Raw genomic sequence first — 9,406 nt, 5'->3', positions numbered from 1 at the left:
GAATCCACCCCAACCTCCTCCCTATGCAGCGTTCGTCGCTCTTTATACCTCCTGGTTCACAATTACGTGGATTACATACGAATTGATTTCGTGCTGACCATCACAAAAAAAAAGTGAAATTCATGTCTATACATAAATTAAAACATTACATTTTGTGACTATTTCATAAACTGCTGTGCGACTGGGCTGTGTCAGCAGGTTTTTGTTTTTAATATGTAAATACTGTGACAGCAAGCACTATGATGATGAATAATTTGCCAAATGATGTTTGGTGTAGGAGTGATTTACTGTATTAGGTTGTTTTTTTGCGTGGGGTTTTTGGTACTAACTATTCTCTGTATGCATTTTTCAAAAATAATTAGGACCAGTTTGTGTAGATTAATAATTATTATGCAGGATAAATTGCGTTTTTCAAGAGGAAGGTGATGTTTTATTTCATATCAGACTAAAATATTCCTTGTAGAAGTTTTATACTATATATATTAGTACTTTCTTTGATCCTTAGCAGAGCAGTAGATGTAAAGCAGTCGAGGACACATCTGAGTGTAAAAGTTAAAACAGCTCGAGGCAAAATTCTCCAACAAAGAACTATTAAAACCTTAAAAAGCTCAGTTTAGAAAAGGCCACGGTGGCTTGTAAATGAATACCTGACCTTCAATGTGCCAAGAACAACACTTGGGCCTGGACAGGGTGACAGTGTTTTTTTATTACAAAGAGGAAATGACTTTTTTTTTGTGGTTGGATAACTAAACCAAATCACTCCATATGAATACAGTCGTCTTAACTTTAAAGATACACTTATTGCTCCTGTTTGCTTCTAATACGTGTGAAAGTGCAATCAATGTACAGCGATACTTGTTCTATTTTACATGCAGTTGTAGGCGTCTCTTCATGTAGTTTACTAGAGACATCAGTTTCACTAGTTTGTGTATTATGAGGTGTGAATACGCTCCGACGGGAGAATGAAATGTTTGTCTTCTCCATCAAATAACACTTTTAAAGCGTCTTACCTCATGATTGGTTCTGTAAAGTCAGAGACACTGTATGCATTCTTTTACTTTCCTGTTTTTATTTGTTTTCCACTCTCCTTTGACAATAAAAAAATATGTTTTACTGCATCTTGCTTGTCTAAATGATACGTTTGACTTATTTTTAGCTGTGCTAGTGGGTATGCCTTTGGTCCAGACTGAAATATCTCAACACCAACATATTTAAATGTTGTGCAGACATTCATGGTCCCTAGTATGGAGGATGAAACCTGCCAAAATAAAAAATAAATAAATAAATGACTAGATAAATAAATAAATATGTCATTGAATGTAGCAAAAATAATATTAAAAATAAGTGTAGTCATTAATTAATTGATAAAATGTGACATAAATTGATATTTCTGTTTTAATTTGCTTATTTATTTATTTATCTTTGGATTAATTTCGTTATTTATTTACTCTTCTGTTTAATTTTCCCTTTTATTTCTTTATGTATTTCTTTATTAATTTTTAAATTCATGTATGTATTTTGGCATTTATTTCTTTTTGCTTTTATTTTGTATTTATTTATTTATATATATATATTTTTTTCAAAATGTATGTATGTATGTATTTATTTTTTTCCTTTCTTATTTGCATAATGAGGCAGAAATGTATCAAGAACAGAATACAGAAAAAATAAGTTTGGGGAAATAGGGGGTGAAATGCAAAGGGAAAATGATGCAGAAATTAATAAATAAATGCATTTAAAATTAAGTATAAAATAAATGAAAAAATAAATACATTTAAAAATGAATTTTAAATTAAAATTAAACAGAAGAGAAGGGAATTAATACAAATATAAATAAATAAAGAAGCAAATTAAAACAGAAATATCAATTTATGTCACATTTTATCAAAATAACTACATTTATTTTCAATATTATTCTTTCTACATTTAATATTTATTTATTGAGTCATTTATATATTTATTTTTTATTTTGATCTTAGGTTTTCTATCCCCCAAAAGGGGGTGTGGCCTTGACTTTTTGCAAAGTACCCATATGTACCGGTCTGATGTATAACTGTTTAATGTAAAATGTTGCATGCTGATGCTGATGTTAGCATCACCGAGCTGCTAGCATGGCTGTAGACTCTTGGCTGCCCCCCCTTTGCTTTAATGTGCCTGTACGTGGGATTTACGTTGGTCTTTTCCTGCTCATCTCTTCGGGGCTCTTGCTGTGATCAGGCAGTGGATGATGGGTAATATTAGCAGGGGGTGGCTGGGTTTCTCTTTCAGGTCTTTGTCTGTGCTCAGTCAGACTCTTGTTCCCCATGCCGCTGGGATCTGTGGTCCTTCATTGGGTCGGTGTGGGGTCTAACGGGGACAAGTGTCCCACGGCCCCATATATCACGGCCTGTCTGCCCCGCCGCTGTAGACCACACCGTCTCTCTCTGACCCTGCTGCAGATTAGTGAGGTGGCTCGCGTTCAGAGAGTCACATGAATAGCTGCAGTAATCAAATGCAAATAGAATTTAAGAAGCCTGCATCCCCTCCCCTCCTCCACCTCCCAGGGTCGTGAACAGACAGGCTCTCAGTCTGTCTGTGGTCACTGATGAGGTAATGATGGCTGTAACGCTACACCTCTGTATGATGGACACCCAACACTCTGCTGGAAGAGCAGGATCATGCATCTTCATGCCCAAGCCTCAGCGCTGTTTTCCTGGAAAGGAGAGCTGACGTTTCCCCTTCCCCCCCCCCAAGCCTGAGCTCCCTGCAGGCCCCCCTGGACCGCTATTACCTGCTGGACCTAGCTCTCCAGCTGGATTGCAGGGCTCATGATTATAATGTGGCAGGCATGTTAGATGAGAGGCCCGTGGTAACCTGATGCAGGTATTATTCCCTGGCCCTGCTGACGGCTGCAGGTAAGAGGAGCCTCCTGGTGAAATGCTAACCCTTACTGCTCGTTCCAATCCAGAAACGCTGCAAACTGAAAGTGCTAAACGCCAACACCCGATGTGGCCGGGACGACGTTGCAGCCATTAACAGTCAGCTGAAGTGAGGGAGGATGATACTAATAGTAGTGCACATATTTGATATTTTTCCTTTTGAATATTTCACATATTCAGCTTTAAGCAGAATCTTCTTCTCTTCTATTTAAAGTGGCAGTAGGCAGTACATTTTTGGCATCATTGGGCAAAAATTCCATAATAACCTTTCAGCATATTGTAATTCAAGTGTTCTGAGAGATAACTAGACTTCTGCACCTCCTCATGGCTCTGTTTTCAGGCTTTAGAAAATCTATCCCGTGACGGGAGACTTTGACCAATCACAGGTCATTTTATTGAGAGAGCGTTCCTATTGGCTGTGCTCCGGTCATGTGACCGGAACTTGGTGTTCCTTTGCCAGATTTAACAATTGCGGCGGCGTTGCAACCTTTCTCATTTTACAGCTAAATCGTGCACTACAAGATGATTCTGAAAACATTTGAGGCGAGAAATAGGCATTAACATAACATAATATTGATTCATATTTGACAATCTACAATTCAACAACAAGGGCAAACTCCATCTGCTGAGGAAAATGTTGTGATACGATACACAGCTTCAGAACAGCTACTGGGTTTACTTTATGGTGAGAATGAACTTTGAATCTCATCACTGAGACAAGTTGCGTTGGAAAATTAAAGTGGGAAAAGAAAAACATATTTACAAAAAAACATCTGGTATGTCCGTTAAGGCTTGTATTGTAATTTACATTGTTCCTCAGCTGAGATGTCAGGTTAATAATGAATATGTTAGCATGTGAGTAACAGAGTGGAAGAGTGAGAACAGCATGTTGTGTTGGTGAGGGATCTACTGGGATGTACTGGGAGCTGCTGGGATGTGCTGGGAGCTGCTGGGAGCTGTGGCAGCTATAGAGAGCTGAAGCTTATCTACAGGATTTCCCCCCCCAAAAAAACAAGATGTGAATAAAGTGGATGGAGAAGAGACGGGGAATACATCTTTTTTATCACACAGCTAATGAAAGCCTGTTTCCTGGGTGACTTCGGGTACCATTGTCATGTAGGGGGGGGGGGGGGGGTCTTACTGGTGTTGGTTAAGGCCGTGAAGGGATGGTGGAGCAGACAGAAAGAGAGGCTCGATGGAGCCCCAGATTTATTACAGTGGAGGTTTTGTGAAAGTTCACTTACCTTACCAAAGTGAGGCTCCACTGACCCCCTTCTGACAGAGTTTTACCTTAAAGTAGCTGCTTTTCCCTGGTGTGATAGCTTCGTTTGATATATACGTATATCCACTTACACTCAACACAGTCCTTCTAGAGTACCAAAGAAAGGAAAACATAAAATAAAATCACATGCATACACAAACACACACACACACACACACACACACACACATAAAGGCAACAAACACCTTCAGTTGAAATGCTTGAGCTGGCTACAGTTACAGTAACCAGTAAGAGTGTGTTTTCAGTTAAAGACGTCTGAGCGATGCCGAAATATAAAGAGCTGCAGTAATCAAGGTTGAGGGATAGGATAAAGGTGTGAGTGACTTTCTCCAGGTCGGAGGATCAGAGAATTGATCGGAGTTTGGAGACATGTATAAGGTTTCATCGTCTCACCTGTATACCTGAAACAACGACCCCCCACCAACACATTGTTTCAATTAGCACAGGAATGTTTTGTGTTATTATTTATTTTATATATATTTTTAATATTTACATTTAAATGTATTTATTTATTGCACGATTTTCCTTTTGCATTTCACCCTCATTTCCCCAAACTTATTTATTTCTGTATTCTTTCCTTTATACATTTCTGCCTCATTATGCAAATAATAATAATAATAATAATAATAATAATAATAATAATAATAATAATAATAATTTACTCTTCTGTTTAATTTTCCATTTTATTAAATGTATTTAAATTTTTAAATGTATTTATATATTTTTGCATTTACTTTTATTTATTTATTTTTGCATTTATTTTATATTTATTTTGAAAAGTATGTATTTATTTATTTCTTTTCTTTTTTCTTTTCTTATTTGCATAATGAGAAAGATATGTATGAAGGAAGGAATACAGAAATAAATAAGTTTGCAGGAATAAATAAGGGGTGAAATGCAAAGGGAAAATCGTGCAAAAATAAATAAACAAATACATACATACATATGGTACATTTAAAAGTATATATAAAATAAATAAAAAATAAATGCAAACATAAATAAATACATTTAAACATTTATAAAATTAAATACATATATAAAAGGGAAAATTAAACAGAAGAGTAAATAAATAAGGGAATTAATACAAAGATAAATAAATAAAGAAGCATTAAAGAATTAAAACAGAAATATCAATTTATGTCACATTTTATCAATTAATCAATGGCTACATTATTTTTAATATGGTTTTTGCTACATTTAATGACATATTTATTTATTTATTTATTTATCGACTCATTTATTTATTTATTAATTTATTTTTATTTTGGCAGGTTCTATCCTCCATACTTTTACAGCAGTAAATGATCTGAGTACTTCCTCCACCATAGGCTGTCAGTATAACAGTGAAAAGAGAGGTTGTGTTTTTGGACAACAGGAGCATATAAATAAAGAAAAGGGATCGGTCCCTGTATAGAACCATGTGGGACTCCACAGAAGATGGAGGCTGAGGATGAAGAGGATCTGTTGGATAAATATGAAGAAAAACAACTTTATTGTTTTAGGAATGTTTTCAGGGAGTGAATCAGCCAACATGACTGATTCAAGCTTGTGTTGCTTTGGAAGTGAAAACGCATCTTATCTTATTACGAGTGCAGCACATGAAAAATCAACATCATAAAATACATCATGGCTCTCAGGTTTTATGGCTGCCTGTGTGTTTACTGAAACTATACTCTGAAATGACCTCTGATACAAGCAGACACTTTAAAACAGGTTTGGTTGTGAGTTCAACAGGTTTCTAAACACTTAAAAGATCATATCAACTGCTTGATTTAAACATTAACTTTGATCTGTGTGTGAGATCTCTGTACAAATATTTATCAAAATGCACTAACCCTTACGAAAAAGTAGTATACTTCAAGTTTATTTTATGAAGTAAACTTAAGTAAAGTTCAAGTATATTTCCCAAGTATACTTTATGTAGTAAGGGTACTAATATCAATGTACTAGTAGTATACTTGAAAGTGTATTACTTCAATACTTCTTGGGACTAAATTGGCCCACATTTTAGCTTATACAAGTATACACTTGATTATACTGTATTGTGTAAGAATAGTAAACTCTCAGTAAACAACTAGTTTACATCTAAGTTGTATTTTGTACTGCAACTATACTATGAAGTGAACTATATTACAAGGGAACATGTATACTGTTAGATTTTTCTGTATACTTGTCAGCCTAAGCCAAGTATACTTAGACTTTTCTGCACACTTGCACGTATAAACCAATTATACTTAAGTATAGTTTGGTAAGTATATCTCTGATAAGTACATAAAAGGTTAACTGAAAGCATACTCTCTTATTTTAAGTTTAAAAGAAGTATACTTATAGCACACTTGAAAAACTTTTTTTTTGGTAAGGGAAAACACAACTGTTTGCTATATAAAAGCATGGATGTCCTGTCAGTGCCATATGGGTGCTGATGTGTTTGGGGTGTTGGGGTCAGGACAAAGATCTGTAGGTCATTGTATGCAGGATCTTAGGGATGCTGGTGGGTGTATGTTTGGGGAGTGTGTGTTTGCATGTTTGCCTCTGTGTGTGTGTGCTAGTGTTTTTGTGTGTATCCTCTGTTGCAGTGCAGGCTGATGCTTCTTTGTCAGGAAGACACAGGCTGAGGGGTAATCCGACATCCATCACAGGCTTAGTGAGCAATACACACTCGGTGTAACAACATGGAGACAATAGCCAGGGAACCAGTGGGAGGGCCTTTTTATTCATCACGCCAGGCCGGGGGACGCTCCTTTGTAGGTGTTTCATGGGACTGAATGAGGCGGCAGAACACCAGCATGACAAAGCCAGTTCTGGAGTGACCAGTAAACCTCCACAGAGAGCTGGGAAACTTCTAGAAGAACTGTGGGAGTTCACCAGAGAAGCTACTCCAAGTCAGTATGAAACATCTCCTGCAGGCTTGAGAGGTCGCTGAGGACAGCAGCTATACGGTTGGATTCATGGTGGTTACAGCAAATACCAACAAGATTCATAGCAAACAAATAGGATCAAAACAAAAAGGAAAACAAAACAACAACAGTGAGATATGGAAACAGAGAAGAGGCAACATCATTCTAAAAATAATAAAAGCCATTAAAATTGGGTAAAAAATTTGATAGGTACATTCGGATATTTGCTCACCAACGGCCCCAAACTGTCCAATGACCGACCGTCGGCTTGATTTGTCAGGGCCTTAAGCTAATTTCCCATTTTGCTAATCTAAGAGCTAAACACCAGCGTCATGGCACATAGAAAATGTACTCTCACGATGTGATTCTACAGATGTCCACTGTCTGCACACAGAGATCAGATGTTTCCACAGACTTCACTTCAATATTTAGCCAAGACCACCATCTTTCCCCGATGAAAACCAAATGCTGTGAGTGCCTAAATATAAGATGCTTTACATGTTCATGATACTTTCATTCAAAATGTTTCCTCATAGTTTTGACCAAATAATTACTAAATGTTTCTTTTTTAAATGTATTTGCTGTTACTTTAATAGTATATGAACATTGTGTCTGGAAACGGAGCCACCTGTAGAGCAGCTGAAGACATTTTAACATTCATACAACATCTCATTCAATATAAAAGTTTGCTTTCATCCGTCTCTGTTGTCCTCTAGGGTTCTGCAGTGTTTTGCTGTCCAGGTAACATAAAGGTTAGTGACTCACTGCAGTGACAGAACAATGGTCTCTAAATACTAGAGTCACTTACCAAACATATTCTCAGCTTACACTCCCGTCTGAGACATTTCACACCAGCTATGTTCATTGTTTCCTGCAGATACTGCCCGTCCGTCTCTTCTCATGCAATGACGTGGCAAAAAAAAAATTAAATGTTCCTGCATAGAGGTGCTTAAATTCTGTGGCAACATACACTTTGGTAACATATACTGATGCCCTATATAGAGAGTGATACTGATGCTGAGGGAAGGTGTGCAGCAGCACCTCAACACACGGTACTGAGGAACCTGATACCTGCGTGTGCTGCTGAACCCTCCAGAGAGGCTGAGCTGCTGAGGCCATCCCTGTGGAGGGAAACGGACTCAACAAACAAACATAAACAGAGCTGTGGCAGTTGAGGGGGGGCTGTGCGCGTTCTTGGCGGCCACAGTTTGACCTTGGCCGGGCATGCCCAGGCCTGCCTCTCAATGCTGGGAGGGAGACTCACCAAGCCGCCTGCAGGACTTGGACTGGCTCAATGAGAAAAAGAAAATACCACTCCTGGCAAACAAGGGCGTAGTAGTCCCCCTCCACCTCGCTCCGTCTTTTTAATGATTCCTTTCTTTTTCCATTTCTCAACACTCATCGGATTCCAACACATGGCTTGGCCCGGTGCATAAGCATTTACCACAGTTTCTCTCTTATTCCCGCTCTTTACTCACTCCTTTCCAAACTTTAATTTGATTTCTTTATTTCTTTGTTTGTTCCACAGCGGAGGGAAAGCTTTGAGACGCTGCTGCTCTACATATCTTAGACTCAACCCTCAATAGGTGAGCTGCCGTGGCGACAGCAGCGACAAAGGCCTCGTCCACACACCCGGTCAGTCAGGCCTGGTCCAAGCCGCAGACCCCCTCGCTGCTCAGCACAGCCAGCAGCCCTCCACCCATTCACTGGAGCCGCCTCACACCCCCAGCAAAGCTTCTCTGTTGTGTTCAGTGCATCCACGGGATGACTTGATCGGAGTGGACGTGGGATCGAGTGAGAGAGCGAGCTTCCAGGACATTTTCCCAGACAGCTCACAGTCGGGATGTTTCTTATAGAGGACGGAACCTTCCAAAAAATAAATAAATGAATAAATAAATAAATGACTCAATAAATTTATAAATATTTCATTAAATGTAGCAAAAACAATATTAACTAGAATGGCTCTCGTAGAGCGCAGACCGCTGCCAAGGTGCGTGACTTTAAATACAGACCACAGCTCACAGCTGGCGGTACCGTGAGGTGGTCGGCTTGTTATTAACACGGTGTGTTTCCATGTAACGTATCGGCGGATGCCTCTCTCATTCAGCAGCTTTGTTATGTCTGTATAACGTTATAATATACTAATTTTTCTTTCTCACCGTGGACGGACAGCAGCTCCCGCACTTCGGAGTCTCGCCACATATCCACACGTGTATCTCTCTGCTCGAAAATGGAAGAAGGCGGGGTCATGCGTCATCAACGCGTCATCAGTCGCATGTGTTATACCCTGTGGTCTTAATGCTCAAGCT

The sequence above is a fragment of the Sebastes fasciatus genome, chromosome 13 (genome assembly GCF_043250625.1).
Source record: "Sebastes fasciatus isolate fSebFas1 chromosome 13, fSebFas1.pri, whole genome shotgun sequence".
Classification (NCBI taxonomy): Eukaryota; Metazoa; Chordata; class Actinopteri; order Perciformes; family Sebastidae; genus Sebastes; species Sebastes fasciatus.
This window is presented reverse-complemented; position numbering follows the sequence as displayed.